This window comes from Camelus bactrianus, chromosome 36 (assembly GCF_048773025.1).
Source record: "Camelus bactrianus isolate YW-2024 breed Bactrian camel chromosome 36, ASM4877302v1, whole genome shotgun sequence".
NCBI classification, from domain to species: Eukaryota; Metazoa; Chordata; class Mammalia; order Artiodactyla; family Camelidae; genus Camelus; species Camelus bactrianus.
In genome coordinates, this window is record NC_133574.1 from 11510901 (window position 1) to 11537192 (window position 26292).

At 46.0% G+C, this 26292-nt stretch overlaps 1 long non-coding RNA gene across 1 annotated transcript; it reads left to right on the plus strand.

The window, feature by feature from the left end:
- The first annotated feature begins 1149 nt into the window (after positions 1-1149).
- On the plus strand, positions 1150-10004 carry LOC141576154 (uncharacterized). The gene is made up of 3 exons (XR_012504383.1): positions 1150-1430; positions 8852-9004; positions 9762-10004. It is a non-coding gene; the product is annotated as an uncharacterized LOC141576154 (long non-coding RNA).
- Positions 10005-26292: the final 16288 nt, after the last annotated feature.

Here is a 26292-nt window from a genome sequence, read left to right on the forward strand (position 1 = left end):
AAAACAGTGGTGGGGCCTGGCCCATTGGTTGGCAGAAGGGAGCTCACCATGTGCAGCAATTTCCGCGGGTCACCCAGCAATCTGCCCAGAGGCTTAGCCACTCCATCACTATCATGTGTCTGAAGTCCACTTAACCACATGGGAGAGAAACAAACACATATTCTGAGTGTAGCTGCCACAGGGAAAAGTGTATCTGAGCGGGGAGTAATACCAGAGGGTGATCAGGATGGTGGAAGATGCCCCCTGAGGTTGAGCAGAGTGGAGCTGCCCTCCAGAGCCTGGGGTTAGTGAGGATGGGCTTGTAGAAATGCCTCTCTCCTTTAACCATCAATGCTAGGTCCTGCGGGTACTGAGTCCCACAATCGGTGTGCTGCTAGTGCCCTCAGCACAGAGAAAAACCCAGGGTTTCCCACAAGGCTTCTGCCATGTCCTCTGCTTCCTGAACTCCCATTCTGGTGACCCCACCTGGGATGCAGAGATGAGGTGAGGCAGGGGCTTGCGCTGTCAACACCACTGCTCTACCCTGGGAATCTGACACACAGTAGGTGCTCGGTAAGTCATTGTTGAATGAACAGTAATACTGGGCCAAGTTTCTGTGGGTGTCTGTGCCCCCAGATCAGGGACCCCTCAGGGCCCACCTCACAAGTGACATCAAAATAATAATGCCACCAGGAGCAATAACAGTTCCTCAGAATAAGTGGGCTTTTCCAAGCACTCTCCACCTGTTGCAAAGGCCTCCCAGCAGGGAAGGGGGCTGTCAGGGGCAACACTGCACTCTCCACTGTAACAAGGAGAAAGCCAAGGGCCACAGAGAGGAGTGCCTTTCCAGTGTCACTGCTCACTTTCCCACCTTTTGGGATACTGGGAGGCTTTTCTACTACATTCTGGCTCTGAAGCCCCAATACTGTTTGGACATGCCTCCCTCCCTGGAGCAGGGAACCACTAAGTGACCTGTCACTTGTCACCAAGCAGACAGGCTCATTTCAGCTCATTGTGCCACCTGCAGGTTGTACTAGTAGCAGGATCCTCTGGGAGACATCACACTCTCCCAACCTGAAAACAGGTGAACAGCTTACAGGTTTCCTGGAGAGGATGGTCACATGGCCTTGATCTGGCCAATCAGCATTTTCCATCCTCCCTGGCCACTGTGATTGGCTCAGGGCTGGGCACCAGCCTAATCAGGCTCCACGGAGGTCAGGCCTAGTTACTGGAATCCTGGGAGAAGAGAAGTTCTATTTCAGTTGGGAGTTGAGGGGTGATGATGTCAGCCTGTGGCAGTTGGTGACTATCTTGCTCTCATAAAGGCAGAGCCATGTGAAGATGACACCAGTGGCAGAGCCCAGAGGTGGGGAAGGATGACTTCTGCTGATGTCACTGAGCACCAGGTACAGCCCTGCCTGAAGCTATCTCCCTGTGGATGTCTCAGTTAGGTAAGTCATTCTCTCCTGCCCTGTTTGCTTCTTTAAGCCACTTTGGTTTTCTGTCACTGGTTTTAAGAAAAAGTTTGACTATTCCTTCAAGCTGGCTAAATGGAGACCCTGGAACTGCAACAGTGTGGTGACAGGCAACAATGTGGCTAATAGACTCCAGAGGCCTCTGTTCAAACAGGGGATTGTAAATGACAAGGGAGAGTACACATGGCCTCAGTGAACAGATTTGCTAGTGGTAGCTCGCAGTTCCTGGATATTAGAGTGCATGCACTCAGCCAAGTCTCAGCTCTGCTCTCACACCTGCTAACTCATACATCTCCTCTCCCACCTGCCCGGCCTAGGGGGGCTGGACACCCCCGGGCACCTGAAACAGCCCAGGGCTTTGTGTTGTAATTTACACAGGCTGCCCCCACTTCTGAGGGTGAGGGTGACTGGGTTCCAGTTTACAGAGAAAACAGACTAGACGGTCTCACTGGTGAGCTGTGGGGGTGGGACCCCAATCTACCATCTGACCTAGAACTTCAGAGTGGACAGCCTCCCCACCCTCAGCCAGGATGCTTGCTAAGCCTAGGGGCTCAGGAGTCCTGCTCCCTCCAGCACCCCTCCTGGAGGTGAGAGTGGGGGGTGGCTCTTCCCTATACAACATTTACCACTGCAGGGGCACACGTGTGACCTCACAGTCTGTCATCCCTTCCTTATGACCTGGACCTCCTTGGCAGGGCATGAGAGGTGCCTTGATGTGTGAGAACTGCAGTTCATGGGTACATACGTGGGCAGGTGCACCATGACTGAGAGGACAGCACCCCAATTTAAGCCCCCTCCATGCTCAGATGGTTACATCCTGGAATTGAGGGGTTCCCAGGGGTCAGGTGGCCAATTCTGGCCTTAGGGGCAAATTCTTATCACCCAGGGGGCTAATTGTTAAATTAAATTACACATTTACAATTCAATAGTCAAGCCCCTTTCTCAGCAGCCTTGTAGCCTCTCAGCTTTTACCCCTCGCTGTGACCATGTTCTTAGCTTCAAATTGAGTGCCATTATGGACATGAACATGTCCCTGTCATGTGTCACCTTCAGAGTAAGGGGCCACCCAAAACTCCCCTCCCTTCCCCTTGTCGATACCTCCACACAGGGAGTAGGGCCCTTTCGATGCAGTTGTGCAAATGTGTGAGCTAAGGGTTTAGGATGACCAGGCTAAGAGGGGTCTGCCCCACATAGCAGGGCAGGTGGGCTGGCAGGGGGTGATGGTTCACTTGTAAAACTCAGCTGGTGTCAGGCAGCGACAACAGACTGGCAGCCAAGGGCTCAGCTGGTGCAGAGTAAGCGGATTAAATGTGTTCACCCAGACGCCTCGGGGATGGCAGCCCTAGAGTAAGACTACAAGTGGGGAAGGTGGAGGGTCCCCAGTGCCTGGACCTCCACCTTCTAAAAATCAGGACTGAGATGTGGCTTTGAAATCAGAACACTGGAGTTCAAAGCTTCCCCCACCACTTGGTCAATAATTCAAAGCAAATGAGCCTCAGTTTTCTCATGTGTAAAATCGGAACATTGAAGCCTCTCCCTCTGAGGATGTGGAGGGAAGTAAATGCGGTGACAGCAGAGCACAGGAGCTGTCTGGGCTGAGCCTGCACACAGGAAGGCCGTTGTTGCTGCCATGACCACCGTCTTCCAGGGCAGGGTCTGCACACTCTCCCTGTGAAGGTCCAGACAGTAAACATTCTAGGCTTTGAGGGACCTACAGTCCCTGTCACAACTACCACCCTCTGCTGTTGGAGGGCAAAGGCAGCTCCTGAAGTAGGTAATCCAGGCTCGCACCCCCGCTTCCTGGGATAAGTATTCCTGAGATACAATTGTCACATAACTTTGTTGGCTTTAGGTGTGCAGCATAATGACTTGTTACATGTGCATATTGTGAAATGATCACTGCATTAAGTTTACTTGACGTCTGTCATCACCCATAGTCACACACTATTTTCCTTGTGATCAGAAATTTTAAGAGGTACTCTCTTAACAACTATCAAATGGACAGCGCAGTGTTGTTAACTACAGTCACCTTGCAGTACATTATGTCCCCAGGACTTGTTTATCTTCTAACTGGAAGTTTGTACATTTTGATTATCTTCCCGAATTTCAATCACCCCCTGACTCACCTCTGGCAACCACCAACCTGATCTCTGTTTCTATGGGTTTCGGTTTATTTTGTAGATTCCAAATATAAATGAGATCATAGGTATTTGTCTTTCTCTGTCTTATTTATTTCACTTAGCATAATACCCTGAAGGTCCATCCAAGTTGTCACAAATGGCAGGATTTCATTTTTTTAATGTCTGAATAAGATTCCATTATATATACATATATATGCGTCACGTTTTCTGTATCCATTCATCTGTTGATGGACACAGGTTGTTTACATATCTTGGTTATTGTAAATAATGATACAGTGTACGTGAGGGTGCAGTTGTCTCATTGACATAGTGATTTCATTTCCTTTGGATATATTCCCAGCAGTGGACTTGCTGGATCATACGGAAGTTCTAATTTTAAATTTTGGGGGAGTCTTCTTACTCTTTTCCAGAGTGATGGCACCAATTTACATTCCCACCAACATTGCAGAAGTTTCCCTTTTCTTCACACCACCACCATCACTTGTTATCTCTTGTATTTTGATGACACCCACCCTGACAGGTGTGAGGGGATATCTCATTGTGGTTTTGATTTGCATTTCCCTGATGGTGAGTGATGTTGAGCACCTTTTCATGTACCTGTTAGACATCTGTGTGTCTTCTTTGGAAAAATGTCTATTCAGTTCCTCTGCCCACTTTTTAAATCAGATTGCTTGTTTTTTTGCTGTTGAATTGTAAGAGTTATTTATATGTTTTGGGTGTTAACCCCTTATCAGATACATAGTATGAAAGTACTTTCTCCCCTTCTGTCTGTTACCCTAACCTCTGCTTTCTGGATGACAGGGGTCCAGGCACTTGGGAATCTCTGCTTCTCACATGTTTCCAATGGTGGGTGGGTGAGGGCTGTGTTGTGATAAAACTGTGCACAACCGTGGGTCACTACCCCTTCTTTTAGAAGGTGGGCTCTGAAGAGTGCAGTGTGGGCAGGGATGTTTCCCTGAAGTCATCATTTGGATGGTCATGTGCCCTGGAACTCACATCTTCTAGCCCGGATGTGATGGGGGAATTTGCAAAGGGAGGACCTTGCAGCTAAGAGACTGACCAGGTGTTTTTGTGTCTTGTTGGAAGCACCTGGAAAAAAAGTTGTGTGGAACAGGGACTCCTCCAGGTCACAAGGCTCAGTTCAGGCTTCTGGGATGCAGAGGCCTGCTCTGAGCCACTCACTGAGGAGGGAAGGGCCTCAGGCAGGAGGGAGGGGTTGCTAGATTTCACTTGCCCTGTTTGTCAAGTATCAGCTCTGGTGATGTGTGGCACATGGGCTTAGGTTTGGGCATGTAAGAGGAGAGGTTCCTGGGGAAGGGCTGGCTTTTTCCTCTGATTGAGGTCCTACTGTGTGCCAAGCACAGCAGTCCTCTGAGTCAGAGCTGGAAAGCCAGGCACAGAGAGGTCAGGGAGTTTCCAGGTCACACAACATTAGCGGCATCATTAGGTTCTGATGCAGACCTGACCCCCAGCCTACATTCTCTCTCCTTTCCCAGGACCATCATGATCCCACATGTCAGCATCACCCAGAGAGGCCCAGGTATGGGCACTGGGACATTTCCTGCCTAACATGCCAGGAGCCTTAAGAGGGAGGACAAGACACTTCCTGAGTCCATGATGCCCAGAGGCTGCTCTCAGCGAGAGGCCCAGCACACACTCTTGGATGAATCCTAGCTCTGTCCTGAGTCACTCTGTCCTCCCTGCCTCAGTCCTTCTGCCCACATGGGGCTGGAAACAGCAGCCACTTCACAAAGGTCTAAGGAAACTCCAGGATCCTGGAAGCAGCACCTTCACACAGGGAGCACGGTGGGGTCAGCCTCCATTGTCTCCTTAACTTTTCCTCACCTCTTTGCTGGATGAGGAGTCCTAGCGGGACCCTGGCTTGTCCCAATTCTCACCCCAGATCAGGGTCCAGCAGGGGGTGGTGTCCAGGCTGGACTCTGTCCTCTGCCCCTTCTGGGCACCCTCATTCCCTACACCTTGGCTGCCTGGACACTGTCTTCCAGAGGCCACTCTGTGCCTCCCACACCTACCTAGCATCCACCCACCCTGGGTTACTCCATCGCCCTCTGGCCCGTGGACACACACCTACTCCGTGTTGAGTGGAAATGAGGTGACAGACATGCTGGGCCTCCTGGACAGTCTGGGGGAGCCCGATATCCCCATCCTGCCCACTGCCCCAAGAGCCCAAGTTGGGGAGAGGGTGTGCCTCCATTCATACTCTGATTTGCTAAGATTCTCAGCACCTACTTTGCTGGGTGGATATGGGGGCAGAGGGATGATGTAAAAGCAGGAGACCTGGACAGCAGAGCATGAGAAGGGGGCTAGCCCAGGCTGGTCTCATAACCCCCTTAGCCTTGGCTTTCTCATCTTTAAAGTGGGACAGACTATTGTGAGGTGAGCAGGATCCTGACCCATAGACAGGCACTGTCCTACACGCATAAGAGATCACTGACTCCTCATGAAAATCTGTGGGGCAGGGACAGGCGTTATCAACCATTTCTGCAGAAGAAGTAACTGAGGCACAGAGAGAACAGGGGAGGTGACCACCACAGATTAAAGAGCCCAGGCCATCTGGTTCCAGTGTCCAGGCTCATGGTCAGTGCCCACTCTGGGTTTCCTTCCTCCCTTCACCCTCCACTAGGACCCATGGCTGCAGCCTCATCTCAGTGTGATTGTTCATGGGGAGCAGGATGGGGGCACTGAGGGCCCGTTTCTCTGAGCACTGCTTTCCCAGAAGGCTCAAGGGGTTGACTGTATTCACTATTGGACACCCAGGCCTGGGCCCAGGCCAGCCACACTGCAAGGCCTGAATCAATGATTGTTGAGTGAATACCTGGACCTCTGCATATACCTGCATGTTGCTCCCATTTCCTCATCTCCACAGCTGGCTACCCGGCCAACACCTTATGTCATCAGGCCTCTGCCAGGGACAGTCAAGGGGACCAGAGCTGCTCATCTGGGGACAGGGAGCCTCAGGGGCCCTGTGGCTGTCCCAAGCACCTCCTGGGCCAATTCACAGGGAAGCCCAGCCAGCTTCCAGGAACAGCAATCAGGTCCCAATCCCAGGGGTGTAGAGTAGGTTTTGAGGGGTGTTTCCTGAGACTGACTTTGTGTATGAAGGGGTCCTGGGGGTCAGGCTGCTTTCAACCTCAATTCCAGGCCCATACCCCTGCTGGCAGAATGGAGCTAGTCATAAAGGACACAGGCTGTGGGGTCAAGACTATAGCAGGGCTCTGCTCCCTCTCTGTGGCTCAGTGTCCTCATTTGTAACAGAGAACTAGTAACAGGGCAATGGGAGGGCTCACTGAGACCCTCCTCTGTGGCTTTGGTTGGACACTGCCCTCTCTCTGCTCAGTGCCCTTCTCTGTAATAGAGAACTAGTAACATTTTTCTTAGCCCCTTTTGGCCCCATTTTTCTGAGTCTCTTTCCACATTGAGCCCAGGGCTTTCACAGAGATCACAGACTTGGGAGGTAATCAGAGTGTGGTCTCAGCCCTAGTGGTCCCAACTGAGGCCAGAGGAACTTCAGGAGGGGTGGGAATCCAGAAGTGCTTCATGGAAGAGGTGAGATCTGAGCTGTGTCCCCAAGGATGAGCTGTCATCCAGCTGAGGCCTGGCACTGAGCAGGACCCATGTACATGGTGAATGAGGGTGTGAATGAATGAATGGGCACCCCTCTAACAGAGAGTGAAGGGGGAAGTCCCCCAGGCCAAAGCAGGAAACACAGGGCACCCTGGGGGAACAGAGGGCGGGGCTGCAGTGTGATGCCTGCCTCACCCTTTATGGGTGTCTTGCCCCCACTTTAGCCTGTGTTCTGGTGGATTGGGAGCCCTTTCCTCTCCTCTGCCCCAGGATCCTGCTCTTCATTCCCAGCAACACCCACCTGTGTCACCTCAGTGTCCCCAAGTGGACCTGGACCTGTCTTGTGGGAGATTGTGAAGAGGGATTTGGTGTGCAGCCCGACTGAAGTGGGAGGGAGAGGATAATAGGGACCTCCAGAGGGGATCATGGGCTGGGGGAAATCAGAGGGGTGGGGAAGGCTGAGACTCAGGGCTGAAGGATCCTGCTAGTGGTGGCTCCTTCTCAAGGGTCTTCACAGGGAGGAAGCATTCATGGGGTAAAGGCAGAGCTCAGTTTGGTGCTCGCTGACATGGAACATCTCATCACAGAGACGTCCAGAGGAGCTGGATATGGGGAACAAAGGTGCCACTGATGTCAGTGTCAGAGACTGAGACCCAGATGAGGTGGGGCGGTGGTGCAGGGTAAGGGGCTTGAGGATGTCAAGATGTTAATTCATTGGGGTCCTCAGTGTGGGGACCTTCATGTTCATTTCACATGGTGCCTGACAGAGCTAGACTTAGGGAGCTCACTGAGTAGACACGTGCTGACAACCTAGAGTCTCCTGTTTCCACATAAAGTCCCTGGTGTGAAACCAGCTGGCACTCTTTAGAGTCATACACCCTCACACCTGGGCTCTCTGTGTGCCTAGAGCCCAGTGACACCTTACCTCCCACTCCCCACTGCAGGACCCTTTGCACACATGCATTTCCACAAGCTATAAAACATCTTCTCTTGCTGTGTGTTTACCCTATGAAAACTCATTGCCCTAGGAAGAGAGGCCTCACATCCTGCCCTTATTAAAGTGGTAAAGACTGTTGTTCAGAGAAGCTCCTGTCAGATCTCACAACCAACCAGGTACCTGTGCAAGAATTGATCATGCATCCCCCTCCTCCTTGTGTGCACAGCACCCCCCCAATAACAGACCCCACAAACTCAACCTTGGCCCTCGTGTAGGCACCTCTTGCCTGTGTGGCCTGATGTTGCCTATAGCAGTGTCCCTATTAAACTTTCCTAAACCCTTCTCAGATGCTGGTAATTCTTTACCAACCCAAGTAACTAGCCCGCCATTGTGCCCACAACACCTGAAACAGAATTGGCTAAATTATGCAGATTGATGATGCAGGTTAATTTGCTATAAAGGTGAAATCAATTGTTTACAAATAAAAGCAACATACATACTCACGGCAGGACTAAGAACTCACACGGATAACTAAGACCCTCCACGCGCATCCCACTGTGGCCTCAGGGCCTTTGCGCTGGCTGCTCTTTCAGCCAGGATCTCTCTCTGCCTGCTTCTTAAACACCTCCAGGAATCTGCTCAATTTTCCTCCCTGACCTTATTTTTCTCCATGGAACATATCACTTCCGGACACTGTGCATATTTTACTTAATTTTTTCTGTGTCCCCCACCAGGCTGTCTGCTGCATGAGAATGGAGACCTGCCTGCTTCACTACCTGCTGTGCCCGGTGTCTGGAACCCGCCCAACACACAGTAGGACGTCAGCGAATGTGTGACGGGTGTGTGATCACTGTAGGCCACAGACAAAAGTCTTCCCAGCAGTGATGGTAAGAGTCATTCATTCTCTACTTACTGAGCCCTACTGTGCACTGGATACTGACCTGGGTGGGAGGCATGCAGTGGATGAGACACAGTGAGCACACACAGCATGTTAGGAGGGACACGTGCTCTGCAGAGCACACAAGGCTGGGGGAAGTCAGGAGTGCAGGAGTGGAGGAGAAGAGGGCGAGGTGGAGACAGTGGTGGCAGAAGAGACAGAGAGGTGGGGCCCAGGTCTTGCAGGGCTTGATGGCTCCTGTGAGGGCTTTTCCTCAGGGCAGCAAAACCATGGCTGGGCGTGGAGCAGGGGCCCGGGTCCTGAATGCTATGCAGGAAATGGAGAAGGTGTCTGCTGGGGAGATGTGCGTGGAGGAGGCTGTCCCTGTAGACTGTGCAGGCAGGGAAGGCTCCTCTGAGGGGCTGACATTTGAGCTGAGCCCTTGTATGGACCGTGTTTCCACCTTCTGTAGACTGGATGCTTTCGTCTGCCCTGCAGGCCTATGCAGGACACACCCTGTTCTCAGTCACCTGGACTTGGCCTCCTGCCTCCCTTGTGGGCCCTCCCACCCCAGAAGGAGTCCTTCTAGATCTAACGCACTACCTCCTCCACTGGACTTGGACTCACACTGAGCCACTGTCCACCTGCCCAACTCACCCAGAGGCAAGTCCAGACACTTGGGGGAGCCCCTCCACCCTAGAGCCCATGAACTTACTCAAATGGCCAGTCCTCAGCCTGCTCACATGCCTCACCCTCCCCTCCTGCAGAAACCCTGTGACAGATCCTGTCCACAGCACCCTGCTCCTCCAATCCTGACCCCAGGCTTTCCCATGGTGTGTGACCCCGCATGGGGTGCAGTCCCCTCCTCCAGTCTGGTGAGTAGAAACTACCTTTTCTTTTTTCTTTTGTTAATATATTTCTTTTTTAATTTTTATTTTATTGAGATATAGTCAGTTTGCATTGTTGTGTCAATTTCCATCATAGAGCATAATTTTGTCAATTGTGTTTACTCTTTCAAGAAACCATCTCTTGGCTTGATTTTTTCAAATGTTTCTAATATCTCTATTTTATTTATTTCCTCCCTGATCTTTATTATTTCCTTCCTTCTGCTTACTTTTGTTATTTTTTGCTCTTCTTTTTCTAATTCTTTTAGGTGGTAAGTTTGATTGTTTATTGCAGTTTTTCCTCTTTTTTGAGGTAGACCTCATTCTCTCGCTATAAACTTCCCTCTAAGCACTGCCTTTTCTGGATCCCATATGTTCTGTGTGGTTGTGTTTTCATCATCATTTGTCTCACTGTGTTTTTTTATTTCTTCTTTGATTTCATCATCCACCCATTTTTTTTAAAGCAGTATGTTGTTTAATCTCCATGCTGTCATTTATTTCTCCTTTATTTTTCTGTAGTTAATTTCTACTTTTATGGTATTGTGTTCAGAAAAAGTTGCTTCAAATATTTTCTATCTTCTTCAAATTGTTAATGCTTCTTTTGTGCCAAAGTATATGATCTATCCTAGAAAATGTGGTACGTGCGCTTGGGAAGAATATATATTCTATTTTAGGGAAATATAATGTTCTGAAAATATTAATTAAGACAAATTGTTCTATTTTATCATTTAATTTCTATGTTGTCTTATTAAATTTATGTATGGAAGATCTGTCCAGTGATGTTAATGGATAGTTAAAGTCTTCTACCATGAGTGTATTCCGATCAAATTTTCCCTTTTTATCTGTTATGTATTTAGGTGCTCCTATGTTGGGTTCATATATGTTAATGAGTGTAATATCTTCATCTATGTCTCCTTTAATCATTATAAAATGTCCTTCTTAATCTTTCTTTATAATCTTTGTTTTAAAGTCTATTTTATTTGAAATCACTGTTCATATTCCTGCTTTCTTGTCATTTCCATTTTTGTGGAATATCTTTTTCAATCCTCTCACTTTCAATCTATGTGTGTCCTTCTCCCTATCGTGGGTCTCTTGTATACAGTGTATTGTATATACTTGCTTTATTATCCACTCTGCACTCTATATCCTTTGATTAAAGCATTTAGTCCATTGACATTTATAATAATTATTGATAGATATGTGTTTATTATATTTTGAACTTTGTTTTGCAGTTGATTTTGTATTTCCTCTTTGTTCCTTTCATTTTCTTTTTGTGGTTTGATAATTTTCCTTTTTATTATCTTGGTGTCTTCTTAGTTTTGTGACTCTATTGTAACTTTTTGGCTTGTGGTTACCCTACTTTGTACATATATTAACCCATTACTATATCTGTTTGTTTTAAACAGATAGTAATATAAGCTCAAACTCATCCTACCAAGAACAGAGAGAGAGAGAGAGAGAGAGAGAGAGAGAGAGAGAGAGAGAGAGAGAGAGAGAGGGAGAAACCTGTACATTTTCTTGTTCGCCTCCCCCACCCTTAATGATTTAGATGTCCTCTTTTATGATTTCATGTTTATTCTATTGTAATTCATTTTAGCAATCACCTTTCCAATCATGGTTTTCTCCTTTTTGTAGCATCCTGCTTCTTTTCTGTTTAGAGTAGGTCTTTCAATATTTCCTTTAGCATAGGTTTAGTGTTGCTAAATTCTTTTAGTTTTTGCTTGTCTGTGAAGTTCTTTATCTCTCCTTCTATTCTAAATGATAGCCTTGCTGGATAAAGTATCGTAGGCTGCATCATTTTTTCATTCAGGACTTTGAATATTCCTTGCCCCTCCCTTCTGGCCTGTACTGTTTGTGTAGAGAAATCAGCTGAAAATCTTATGGGGGTTCCCTTGTATCTCATTCTTTGTTTTTCTCTTGCTGCCTTTAGAATCATTTCCTATTCTCAACCCTGGTCATCCTAATTGTAATATGTCTTGGTGTGGGTCTGTTTGGGACCTCCTTGTTTGGGACGCTCTGTGCTTCCTGTACTTGGATATCTGATTCCTTCTTTAGGTTTGGGAAGTTTTCAGTCATGATTTCTTCAAATACCTTTTCAATCCCCTTTGTTCTTTCTTCTCCTTCTGGGACCCCCATTATGAGTAGGTTGGCATGCTTTATGTTTTTCCATAGATCCCTTATATTGCTTTCATAGGTTTTTATTTGTTTTCTCTCAGCTGTTCTGTTGTCCTGTCTTCTAAGTCACATATTCATTCCTCTCAATTATCTAGCCTACATTTTACAGCCTTTAGCTCAACTCTCATCTCAGCAAATAAGTTTTCCAATTTTCACTGGCTCCTGTTTAGAGTTTCAATTTCGTTTTTTGACATATTCTCTGTCTCTATAGACAATCTCTTTTAGTTTCTTCAGTACTTTGATCACTCCTTTCTTGAAATCATCTAGTAGACTATCAATGTCTATTTCATTGATTGTTCTTTCAGGGGATTTATCTTGTTCTTTTAATTGAGAGAGGTGGCTCTGCTTCATCTTGCTTATATCTCTCTGGCACTTTGGCTTATGGAGTATCAGTTATCTACTGTCATCTTTAGGAGTTTATTTATTTATATAAAGTGGATGCAGAAATAAAACTAAGCACAAAGAAATTAGTTTTAAAAGCAGTATAATCAATAACAGAAGAACATATTGAAACAAGTTAACAATTGAGTTGCGATGAATTTTTAAAACATTAAAGGAAGAAAAATATTTGAGAACAGAGTATAATCATAACAGAAGAACAAAACAAAGATAAAAATGAAATTGGACAAATTGAAAGATAATAATATTAGTATTTTAAAAGAAACTTTTAAAAGGGATTAAAAATAGAAATATAAAAATTATTTAAGAAGTAACATTTAAAAAGTAAAAGAAAATGGAACAGAAAAAGAAGAGAGGATGTTCCCGTGGAGATTGTGTGCCCTTAATAATTTTATCAAGATGTCTTTCTTAAATAAGTGTGGTTGCCAAGTCTTACTTCTGTGCCTTTTGTCTGTTATCCCTTTGGTTACGGATGTGGCTGTTAACCTGTTTACCAGAGCCTACCCTGGCTATTGAATGGGGACTCCTATTTGTTTTGTGGTTGTCACTGCTCCTGCCCCTGCCTTGTTTCATGAACTCAGCTCATTGGTTCCAGAGACCCTCTGGTCACACCCTTGGTCTGTGCTGCTCCCAGTGCCTGTAGGTAGATATGTCACATCTCCTCCCAATGCTGCATCTTGGTGCTGCTCTCCTGCATGGTAGGTGGGCAGGGTGTGCCCCTTCCCAATGCCGTGTCCAGGTGCAGCAGTCCTGCACATTAGTTGGGTTGGTTGCTCCCATGTTCAGTGCTACTCCCCACTCCACATCTGCTCCAAACTCTGTAGGTGGGCTTGAGGCAAATGGCCACACCAGCCCTAGTCCCTGCTCTTTGCCAGAACTCTGCTCCTTGTTCATTTGTCTTAGAGGTGCGAGTTCATAGACGCACCAGGACAGAACCTTCCTATATGTCTGGGGATGTAAACAAGTCTCAGTCCCACCTATGAGGCTGCAGAACTGCCAGGTACATATTCAGGTTTCAACCCTGCCTCTGCCTGGGTGGGTATGATGGCTGTGGCTGAGCCTCATCTCTCTTCTTCTGAGAAATCACCAGTTATGTTGCTGTGGGTCAGCAGAGACAAAGGACAAAATTCCCCTTCCCTCAGGCAAGCCAGCAGTGTTGCTTTGCTTTATTTTTTTTCTTATTTTATGGGGGGCCCAGGCTGTTCTGCTCTGTATACAATCCAAGCAGTTGTCCACAGCACACTGTAGTCCCCCAGGGTTACCTCTGTACAGTCAACCAGAGTCTGCCTGGATCCAGCAGCCTGTCCCTTCCCATCCCTGATTCACTTCTAGGTTTGGGGGTTGTTGACAAACTTTGTGCCCATATAACTTGATTCTGTCAGTCAAGGGCGTTTCTGTACACATCTGAACCTCAGAGGTTCTCTGTCCATCCTGCTGACCTCTCCGTTGGAAAGGGGGAGACCCAGTCAACCAGCACTATCCCTCCTTTGCTGCTCCCTCTTCAAAGGACCAACCCCAAGCCATTTTGCATTTTCTTCCTTCTTTTTTCCGTTTCTCCTACCAGATTGGTGGCACATTTTGTCTTTTGAAGATGGCAATGTTTTATAAAAGTTCAGCAGATGTTCTGAGTGGATGGGTGTGTCTGTGAATGTCAGTCTTGGTGTATTTATTGGAGAGGATAAGATACAAGTATCCTTCTACTCCACTCTCTTGGACTTTCTCCAACAATATGCACTCTTAATAATTTTGTCATAAGGTTGTTTTTAATTATGGGTGGTTGCCAAGTCTTCCTTCCATGCCTTTTGCCTGTTATCCCCTTTGTTGGTGGTGTGGCTGGTGTTCTGGTGGCCTGAGTCTGCCCTGGATATTGAGCAGGAGCTCCTTTTTTTCCTGTGGTTGTCACACTCCTGCCCATATCCTGCTGTGAAAACTCCACTTGCTGGTTCCAGGGGCCCTCCAGTCATGCTCCTGGTCTGTGTTCCAGCATCAGTTTGTGGGTGGTCTGCACCCCCACCAGATGCCTGGTCCCAGCACCACACTTGTGCAAGATAGTTGGCAGGTAGCTCCCCTTCCGCATTAGGTCCATGCTTCATAGGTGGACTCAGAGAAAACAGCTGCACTAGCCCTCACCCCTGCTCTGTTCCAGAACACTGCTTCTTGTCCATTTGTCTTAGAAAAGCCAATTCAGAGAGGCATCGGTGTGTAATGGTCCCCTCTGCTTGGGACTGTAAACAAATCTCAGTCCTACCTATGAGGTTGCGGAGCCCCTAGTTAGGGATTCGGCTTTTGACCCCTCCTTCACCTGGGAACCATGAACCAGAAAATATGGTGGCTATGGCTGAGCCTTGACACTTTTCTCCCAAGAAGTCTCCAATAATGGCACTGTGGGTCTGTGGACACAAAGGCTACGGATCCCCTTCCCCCCAGGGCACACCAGCAGTGTTGCTTTGCCTTTTTTTTTTTTTTTTGGATTTTATGGGGGACCCAGGCTGTTCTAATCTGTATACTCTCCCAGCCATGGCACACAGAACATTGCAGTCCCCCAAGGTTTCCTCTGTACAGTCAGCCCGAGTCCTCTGCTCGACTCAGACAGCCTGTCCCATCCCACCTCTGCTGGTTCACGTCTAGGGCTGGGGATCATTGGGACTCTTTGTGCCCAATTAACTTAGTTCTGTCAGTCAAAGGCTATTCTGTACAGATCCGAGCCGCAGATGTTCCCTCTCCATCTTGCTGAACTCGCCATTGGAGTTGGGTAGACCCAGTGTATTAATGCTATTACTCCTTTGCAGCTCCCTCCTCATTGGAATGGTCCTGAACTATTTTCCTTTTTCTTCTTTTCTCTTACCAGATTTGTGGAAAATTTTATCTTTTGAAGAAGGCAATATTCTGTCAAAGTTCAGCAGGTGTTCTGGGTGGTGGGTGTGTCTGTGGATGTCACTCTTGGTGAATTTGTGGGAGAGGGTGAGCTCTGAGCATCTTTTTTACTCCACCATCTTTCCTCCTCCTTCACTTTTTCTTTTGATTGGAACACTTAGTCCATTGACATTTATAGTAGTGTTATTTTATAGATGTGGTTTTATTGCCATTTTGAAATTTGTTTTCCAGTTGATTTGGTATTTCTTATTTGTTACTTTCTTTTAATTTTTTTTTTCATTTTTGTCATATGATAAATATCTTTTCTATAAGTTTGGTTTCTTTTTGGGTTTTATGACTCTTTATATACTTCTGATTTGTGGTTATCTTGTCTTTCAAGTATGGTAACCCCTTACTTCATCTGTTTGGTTTTAGTTGATAGTCATGTAGGCTCAAGTGCATCCTAAAAAGAAAGAAGACAATAAGAAAGAAGAAAAAAAAAAAGAAAGGGAACAAAATCTATATTCTCTTGCTCTCCTCTTTCACCTTTTATGACTTTGCTATTCTTTCTTTCTTTCTTGCTTTCTTTATTGACTTACTGACTTATTTATATCTTCATGTTTTCCCTTGCAATTCACTGTATTTATTGCATTTCCAATTATGGTTTCCTAATTTCTATAGCTTCCTGTTTATGTTTTATTTAGATTAGAACTTTCAATTTTTTTTTAGCATAGATTTAGTACTGCTGAATTCTTTTAGTTTTGCTTGTCTGTGAAATTCTTTCTCTCTCTTTATGTTCTAAAGGAGAGTCTTTCTAGATAGAATATCCTAGTTTGCAGCCTTTTCTCATTCAGGACTTTGAATATATCTTGCCACTCCCTTCTGGCCAGAAGTTTTTATGTAGAGAAATCTGCTGAATGCTTATGGGGCTCCCTTGTAACTAACATTTTGTTTTTCTCTCACTGCCTTTAGAATATTTTCTTTATCTTTAACTTTAACCATTTTAATTATAATATGTCTTGGTGTAGGTCTGTTTGGTTTCTTCTTGTTTGGGACCCTCTGTGCCTCTTGTACTTGGATAATTCTTTCCTTCTTAAGGTTTGGAAAGTTTTCAGTCATGATTTCTTTAACTATCTTTTCAATCCCCTTTTCTCTTTCTTCTCCTTCTGGGACCCACTATTATACATAGGCTGGCGCACTTTATATTATCTTGCTTTAATTGGTTTTTATTGGCTTTTATGTCTGCTGTATTGGGTTATTTCTTTTATCTTGTCTCCTATGTCATTTATTCATTCCTCTGCATTATCTAGTCTGTTTTTGATTGCCTGTAGTTGAATTTTCTATTTTTAACTAGCTCTTCTTTATAGTTTAAATTTTCTTTTCAAAGTTTTCTGTCTCTATTGATAGTCTCTTTTAGTTCTTTCAGTGTGTTGATCATTCCCTTTTTGAAGTCTAGTAGACTATCAGTCTATTTTACTTTTTGTTCTTTCAGGGGATTTCTCTTGTTCTTTTAATTGAAAGTGGTTCCTCAGCTTCTTTATTTACTTATATTTCTCTGGCTCTATGTATTTTTTCTAGACCCATTTCTGAGCTGTGGTGTGTAGTAGGCAGGGTGGGAGCACTTCAGTTGTGAAGAAAAATAGGCAGGAGATTTCCACTGGGGAGTTCCCTCTGTGGTGTTGTCTGTCACTTGTTTTGCAGACTTACAAATTACAATTTGTTGATGTTGGCTTTATCCCTGCTTTAGCTATGGGAATGTCAGCCACCTACTCTGGTGCCCCTCAGGTTCTGAGCCCCAGGAAACATCAGTGCAGATCCAGCAGTGTCAGTCCCTTGGACCTGCCTTAGCAAGTGTGTATTCACACACATGAATTTGTGGTCCACTACAGGTTCAGCTCAAACCCCAATCCCGCATCCACATATGGAACCATACACCACCCTGTTGTAAATACCCTCACTGGCCACCCTTCTTGAGTCAGAACTCCACTCACTGCCTGTAAGTCCCAGAGGTGTGGATCCATAAAGTGACCAGAGAGAGCAAATCCACCCTCTCTGCCTGGGGCTGTAAACAAATCTCAGTCCCGCCTGTGAAGTTGCAATGGCACAGGATATGGATTCAACATTCAGCTCTGCCTTTGTGCAGCAGTGTTGGCTATGACCAAGCCCCATTTCTCTTCTCATGAGAACACACCAACAATGTAGCCAAGTGGAGAAAGTGACTTTGGCACAGCCATGCATCATTCCTCCCCCATTATACCAACATTGGTGCTTTTTTATGAGAGTTTCAGTCTGTTCTGTTCCACACATACACACACACACACAGCCAGAGCTCACACTGCCCTCTAGTTTCCTGATGCTGCCTCTCTGCAGTGTGACCCAGCCCTCTGCCTGGGCTCTTCACTGACTCCAGTAGCCAGTCCTGGCTCATCCCTGCTAGTTCATGTCTAGGGCTGGTCATCACAGGGACCCTCTGTGTCAGTATTCCCCAGTTCTGCCTGCCATGCAGTTGCCACTGTCTCCTCCAAACCTTGGAAGCTCTGCTTCTTTCCTAGCTGATCTCCCAGCTAGAGAGGTTGTGTCCCAGTGTGAGGGTGCCTTTCTTCCTATGCTACTTTTTCCCTGCAGGATCAGTCCTGCACTGAATTTGTCTTTTTTCTTTTTATTCTTTACCATATTTTGTGAGAATCTTCCTGTATTTCAAAATGAGAGACACTCTGCCAGAGTTCAGGAGGTTTCTGTGCAATTCAATGTGTTTGTGTATTTGTGGGAGAGGTCAAGCTGTGAGTCTGTCTACTCTGTCACTTTGGCTCCTTCAAATTTTAAAATAGGGCTAGGTCTTTCTTAATTACTCTCAACAAGCTGTTGTAGTTTCCAGCGTACATGTCTTGTAATTTTTCCTTGCCTCTATTGGATGCTGATTCAGAACATACACAACCTTCTAGAGAAGCCTGTCCCACCCTGCCATTTGCTGCCAACTAGCTGGCCTGTGTCTGAGTCACCAAAAGGTTTTGTTCTTTATCTGATTCTTAATTCTTTAGAATTTATCATTTTACTCTCATAAATGCTGATTGTACTTGTAACAAATACTTTAAAATAAAAATAATAAACTTTATGCTGTGGATGCAATATGAATGAATCTCAAGTAACATATGCTTTAAATACCTTAGAATTAGTAAAGCAATATAGATACATTATGAACACTTGAAATGTTGCCTAAAGGAAAAGTGCAGAGATTTGCAAATCCCACCCCCAGAAGTGACCGTCATGAATGGCTTGGTGAACATCTCTCAGTCTCTATCTCTCTTATTCTCTCTGCCTCTGTCTCTCACACACCACAAGATTCATTTACATCTATGATGATTTGACACATATGTGGTCATAGATGGCATCTGGGATGTAGATGATGGATTAACAAGCATCCAAACTGAGGGCTTCCTTGACATCAGGTAAAGACCTAGCACTCATTTTTCCAGCTGCACAACAATCATTCCTCCATGTGAACCAGAACTGATGAATCCCACCCCGTCTCCATGAACATTAGTGTTGCTTCCAATCTCCTACTAGTTAAACCAGAACTGTGATGAACATCCTTGAAAAGACGTCTTTGAAAAATTGTGCAAGAATTTTAGTATGATCAACACTAAGCATCAGCACTACTCGGAAAGGGGTGAACTTGTGGAACTGTAATTCATCCTGCATAATGTTCTCCCAGAGAGGAGTGTCTGCTCACTCTTCCCTCCAGGGGATCTACTGTGGCCTCTGCCTCCTCATGTTGTCACTAGAGCTGGTTGTCACCAGGCTAAAGTCCTGCCAGTGTGATGGTGACCAATGCTGTCTCCAAAGTGTCTACATCTGTGTGCATCCTCACTTGAGAGGTCAAGCACCTCTAATATACACTGGCCACCTGCATTGCCTCTTGTTGGAATTGCATGTGTTTCTTCTGTTTCTGTTTAGAACACAATGTTTCAAGAAGTTTTTGGACCACAGGGATGTGAAACCTTTCTCTGACTTTAGGTTATGAAAAATGATTTTTCCAGGTTGTGGTTTGTCTTTCATGGCTTTTGAATATTATTATTTTTTATTTTGTAGGTTATGTTTTGCCACAGGGAGAGCTAAGCATCTCCCTTCTGGCTCTGGTTTCACACATAGAATAGCAGTGCCTATCTCGAGATTATGCACATAGTTACTAAAAATTTTCATTTTGTACATCTCATGTTTAATCCACCTGGGTTTCCCTTTCAAATAACCAAAATGCTACTTCAAGTAAAAAAAAAAAAACCAGTCCCTTGTTAAAATATGAGAGCAGACACAAACAGCCACCTTTTGCATGATTTCATTGATAGGGAACATCCAGTTTAGGGAAAGACACACAGAAAGAAATAGGATAAGGGCTTGTCAGGGGCTGGGGGAGGGTGAAAAGAGAATGTGTGGTTTGGATACAGGGTTTTATTATGAGGAAAGAAAAAGTCTGAAACTAGACAGTGATGATGGTTACACAGCATTGTGAATGCACTTAATGCTCCTGAATTGCACAATTTAAAATGGAAAAACATCTAAATTTTATTATTGTAAACTTAAAACATAAAAATAGATGATACTCTAAATGACATGAAAGAAAACAGGAAATTACAGAAAAAACAAACAAAAATGATGCCAGGAGAAGGGAAGTTAAGTTTGGGTCTGGGAGTGGGTTGATTCTGAGAATTAGATGACAGTGTTGGTGTTTGCAGAGGCATCTCAGCCCGTAGGGGTGGTGATGCCTGAATCGGCTCTGGGTCTCATAGAAGTGTGTGTGTAGGTGCAGGAGGAGCTACAAGATCAGGCTCAGGGTCTCCCTGCAGGACTGGTAAAGTAACCTGTCTCTAGGTCTCCTGTAGGGCTAGTCTTACAGTCTCCCTGCAGAGCTGGTGGGATGTGACACGGTTCTGTGTTTTTTGCAGGTGCAGGTTCGGGTTCCCCTGCAGGGTTGGTAGAATGGGACCCAGTCCTGTGTCTCATGCAGGATCCAGCTCAGGATCTCATGCAAGACCAGGCTCAGGGTCTCCTTGTAAGGCTTGTGGAATGAGACCCCATCCTTTTTCTCCTGCAGCAGCAGATTCATGGTGTCCCTGCAAGGTTTTGCAATTTCACCCTACTCTGTATCACCTGCAGAAGCAGGCTCAGACTGTCCCTGCTGGGTTGATGGCATATGACCCATCTCTGATTCTCTTGCAGAAGCAGGCTCAGGGTCCCTCTACAGGGCTAGTCAATTTTGTTCCAGTCCTAGGTCCCTTGCAGGTGCAGGATTGGAGTCTTTTTCAGGGCTGGTGAAATGTGACTCAGCTGTTGGTCTCCTGCAGAAACAGGCAGAGTTTCTCCCTGCAAGCCTTGTGGAATGAGACCCAGTGCTGGGTCTCCTACAGGAGCATGATCGGGGTCTCTATGCAGGGCTAGTGGAATTGGACCTGGCTAATGGTCTCCCTGCAATGCTGTTGGAATTGGTCCAATTCTTCGGTGTCTTGAAGGTGCAGGCTCTAAATCTCCTTGCATTGCTGGTGAAATGTGAGCCAGTTGTGGTTCTCCTGAAGGAACAGTCTCAGGGTTTCCCTGCAAGGCTGGTGGATGGGACATAGTCCTGGGTCTCCTGGAGGAGCAGACTCTGTGTCATTTTAGAGCTGTTGCAATATGACCAATCTCAGGTTCTCCTGCAGGAGTAGGCTCGGGGCCTTCCTGCAGGGCTAGTGGAATTGGACACGGCTCATGGTCTCCCTGCAGTGCCATTGGAATTGGTCCAATTCTTGTGTCTTTTGAAGGTGTAGGTTCTAAGTCTCCCTGCATTGCTCATGGAATGTGACCTGGCTCTGGGTCTTCTGCAGGAGCAGGCTGATAAATTACCTGTAGGGCTGGTGGAATGTGACATGGCTCTTAGTCTACTGCCAGAGCTGATTCAGGGTCTTTCCACAGGGCTGGTAGAATTGGCCCCAGGCCTGGGTCTCCTGCATGTGCAGGCTCAGGTATCCCTGCAGGGCTTGTGGAATGTGACTGGGTTTCTGTTTCCTTCAGGAGCAGGCTCAGACTCTCCTTGCAGTGTTGCTGGAATGGCACATGGCTCTGAGTTTCCTGTAACAGCAGTCTTATGTTCTTCCTACAGGGCTAGTGGAATATGACTCAGACCTTGGTCACTTGCAGGAGCAGGCTAGTTTTCTCCCTGCTGGGATGGTGGAATCAGACCCTGTCCTGGGTCTTCTGCAGAAGCAGGCTCCAGGTCTTCCTGCAGGGCTGTTGGAACATGACCCCATCACTTGTTCTGCTTCAGGAATAGGCACAGGGTCTCCTTGCAAGGATAGTGTAATTGGACCCAACTCAGGGGTCACTACAGGGCTGATGGAATGTGACCTGGCTCTGTGGTTCCTGCAAGTGTAGGTTCTGTGTCTCCCTTCAGGGTTGGTTTAATGGGACCCATTCCTGGGTCTCCTGTAGAAGTAGGCTCAGAGTCTCCCTGCAGGGCTGATGGAATGGGACCCATCTCTGGGTCACCTGCCAGAACAGATTTGGACTCTACCTTCAGGCTAGAGGAATTGGGCCTGTTCTTGCATTTCCTGCAGGAACAGGCCTTGGGTCTTCCTGGAAGAATACTGTAATATGACCCATCTCTTGTTCTCTTGCAGGAGAGGCTCATGGTCTCCCTAGAAGGTTAGCAGAATTTGTCCCATTCCTTGGTCCAAGGCTCAAGGTATCCCTGCAAGGTTGGTGGAATGGGACCTAGTCCTGTGTCTCCTGCAGCAGCAGGTTCTGTTCTCTTTGCAGGGCTGGTGGAATGTGACTCCACTCTGTAGTATTTTTTGCAGATGCAGGCTTAGGGACCCCACCAGAACTGATGGCTCTTAGTCTCCTATGGGAGAAGGTGAGGGATTCCCTGCAGAGCTGGTGGAATTCGTCCCAGTCCTCGGTCTCTTGCAATTGCAGACTCAGTGTCTCCCTGCAGGATTTGTGGAATATGACTTGGCTGTGGGTATCCTGCAGGAGCAAGCTCAGTGTTTCCGTGCAGGGTTGGTGGAATGAGATCTAGTTCTGGCTCTTCTACAGGAGGAAGCTGGGGTTCTCCCTGGAAAGGCTGATGGAATTGGACTGGGATGTCTGTCTCCTGCAGGAGCAAGCCTAGGGATTACCTGCAGAGCTGGTAGAATGTCACACAACTCTTGTTCTTCTGCAGGAGCTGGCTCATGTTCTCTGTGAAGGGCTTGGTCTCCCCCAGGAGCAGGTTTGTAGTCTCACTACAGGGCTGGTGTTATGTGACCCGCTCTGTGTTTTCTGCAGATGCAGTCTCAGTGTTTGACTGCAGGTTTGGTGGAATGGGACGAAGTCCTGGGTTTCCTGGAGTAGCAGGCTCACAGTCTCCCTTCTGGGGTATTGGAATGTGACCCAGTCATGTGTTTCCTGCTGAAGTGGCCTCAGGATATCCCTGCAGGGCTGTTGGAATTGTACCTCGCTCTGTATCACCTGCAGGATCAGGTTTGTGCTCTCCCAGCAAGGCTGGTGGATTTGGACCTATTCCTGGGTCTCCTGCAGGAGCAGGTTTTCAGTCTTCCTGCAGGGCTTCTGGAATATGACCTATCTCTAATTTTCCTGCAGGATCAGGCTTGTGGGTCACCCAGCAAGGCTAGTGGAATTGGACCCACTTCAAGGTCTTAGTGCATGGTTGATGGAATGGGACCCAGTCCTGGGTCTCCTGCAGGAATTGGCTCAGAGTCTCCCTGCAGGACTGGTGAAATTGGACCCATTCCTGAGTCTCCTGCAGGAGGAGGCCCTGCATCTTCCTGGAGGGATGGTGGAATATGAAAGAGATCTGGTTCTCCTGCAGGAATAGGCTCAAGGTCTCCCTACAAGGCTAGTGGAATTGGACACATTCCTGGATCCATTGCAAGTGAAGGCTTGGGGGTCTTCCTACACAGCTGGTGGAATGTGATTTGGCTCTGAGTCTCCTGCAGGAATAGGCTCAGGGTCTCCTTGAAAGATTGGTGAAATGGGACACAGTGCTGTTTCTCTTGCAGTAGCAGGCTCAGTTTCTCCCTACAGTTTTGGTAAAATTGGACCTGGCTCTAATTCAACTGCAGTAGCAGACTGAGGGTATACCTGCATGGCTGGTTTAGTGTGAAGGAACAGCAAGTCTTAATACATTGGCCCACTACTGGGAAAAGTATAAACAGGGCTTGGTGCATGGTCTCTTGTATTGTCTGAAAAAGCCCCTTGAGATGTGTTGATTCTGATGACCTCTTCCAAGAACTTGAACACTTTTAGAATCTCTGCCAACTCATCTTGTTTAGACTGAAGGAATCTGCCTTTCATCAGTTCTTGGAATAGAGATCAACACAAAATGAAAGAGGGAAGAATAAATTACCAATCTATCTATTGAGAAATCAGCTGAAGACATAAGAAAGTTCTCTTGCAATGCACTTGTTTCTATTTTGGTGCATTTAGAATCATTTCTTTATTATCAACTTTGGCCATTTAAATTAGAATATATATTGTTGTAGGCCTACTGGGGTCCATTATGCTTGGACCCTCTGTGCTTCCTGTGTTGAGAGAGCTGGTTCTATCTTTGGTTTAAGAAAATTTCAGTCTGATTTCTTCAAATATCTTTTCAAACCATTTGTCTTTCTTCTTTTCCATGTGGGATCCCTATGAGTCATAGACTGGTATGTTTTCTCTTATCCCAGGTTTCAGTTGCATTGCTTACATTGGTTTTCACTTGCTTTTCTATGTCATGTTCTGATTGAGTGATTGCGGTTATCCTGATTTCGAAGTCACTTATTTGTTCCTCTGCATTATCTAGTCTGATTTGGACTGTCTTTAGCTTAGCTATTCTCACCGTTGAGTTTTCTGATTCTATTTGGCTCATCTAAAGTGTTTCTCTTTCCATTTATACTAGCCTGCATTTGTATTCATAGACTCAAGATTTCCTTCAGTGTTTTTATGTCCTCCTTTTTCAAGTCATGTTCTAGTAAATTTTGGTGGTCTAATACATTGGATGTTCTTTCAGGAGACTCCTGTCTTTTGAAAATTTGGAATGGTTCTTTTAACTTTATTATATCTCTTTATCGCTATGGGTTAAGGATTATCAGTTATCTATTATAGGCTTGAACAGCTATTGTAAGTGAAATCATTTCTGTGCACATTTAGTATTAATGCTGTGAGGATTGTTTTTGGTATGTAATGATGCCATGCATTCCTTCTGTGTCTGTTGCCTGTTATATCTATGATTGCTAGTGTGGTTTTTGTTGTGGTGAATACAACCTATTTTAGTAAAGTTAGCAGAGTGTCATTTTGGTTAAATGCTTATCATAGCTCTGACAGTGCTGGGACTAGTAATTTTTGCTGGAATAGAGGCTTCCAAATGGTTTCTGGGCTGCCGGCTGGATATGTGGATAGGGAATGTTTCCAATACACACTCATGAAAGTGCATTCATCCTTACTATTGCCACGGAAAAGTCAAAATTTTATAATGGGTTCCCTCAGGTTCTCTGCAAACAAAAACAAAAGTGGAAACAAATCTAATGATTTCACACATTAGAACCTGTTGAAGCGTGCAGTGCCACAGTTGGGTCCTTAGTGTAGTACTGGGTCAGCACCACAACTATTGTTGCATTAGCATGTGGTAGTCAGGGCTGATGGAAAGGCTTCAAATTCACCTATTGTTCAGCAGATCTCTGCTCCAAGAACTCTTGCAATAAGGCATTGGAACTCAAAGGCAAGCATGAGGCATTTCAAAAACCTCTGCTTTGGACAATAAGAAATTTCAATCCTGCCTATGAAACTTGCAGTTCCTTGGGCTATAGAATCTGATTTCAACAATAAATTGCCCAGGATTCTAGAAACTAGATGAAGATGGCTCTGAATGAGAACCATTTCTCCTTTATGGAGAAAATGAACAATTATACCGTGGATGTGGAAAGACTGTGACTAAGGCCCTGGGTTACTAATCTAATCCACAACACATATGCCAGCAGATTTAATATTAAGAGAGGACCCAGGCAGATCTGTTCTCTAGATAGTACCAACCACAGCCCAAAACAATCTCCAAACACCTGGGAATAAATTTGTGACATCAGCCACAGCACTAACACACAGATTCCACAGGCAATACTAGCTCAAAATTAACAGGTTGAGTATTGGTCTGGGAATGAATGGCAGAGAAATTTTGTGATTATTGCTTTCAGATATGTCAACCAAACGTCCACTATGCACTCTTATAACCCTCAGCACATTGTCTTCAATCTCAAATGACCTGTCCACTTTAGAGTGTGCATTCCAGTAAAACACAGTTTCCCCTATACTTTAGCAGATCCTAAAGTTTTAATACTGATTTCAAACCCAAGGGCCACTGAATCCCTCAGACCAGATGCACGGCTTCTCTAGTTGAGCACCACACGTGCTCTATTGGCAAAATGCCAAATTGATCCTGGGCCTGCAAAATGCAGTGGATGTGGCCATGGAACATATCGAAAAACTAAACCGCACACGCCAATGTTGTTGCTTTCTTACTGGGGTAACAGGTCGGTTTGCTCTCTTGATAGAACCCACCACAACCCACAATGCACTCCAGATCCCTAAGACTCAGCGTGTGCCATTATCTGTAGCTCTATACCTCATTTTCCGCTGCCTCTGCTAGCTCAAGTTTGGCAGATCGGATCTTAGTCTCAGAATCAATTGTGGGGATATTTTGTGCTGATTTCTATGAGTTATGTCAGCCAAGCATCTGCTGTGCACTCTTCAAACACTCAGCGCATTACCTACAGTCCCATGTGTGCTGTCCGCTTAAGAGTGTGCGTCCATTTAAAACAGGTTTCACCTTTGCTGCTCCATCAGCAGAGGTCAGATCCTGCACAGATTTCCATTCTCTACTTTGCCTTCTCCTGCTTCCAGGTTTTCTGAGGCCTCAGCCTGTCTTTGGAAGTAACAGACCACTCTTCGGAAAGTGTCCTGTGCCAAGGGCTGGGTGAGTGGAAGT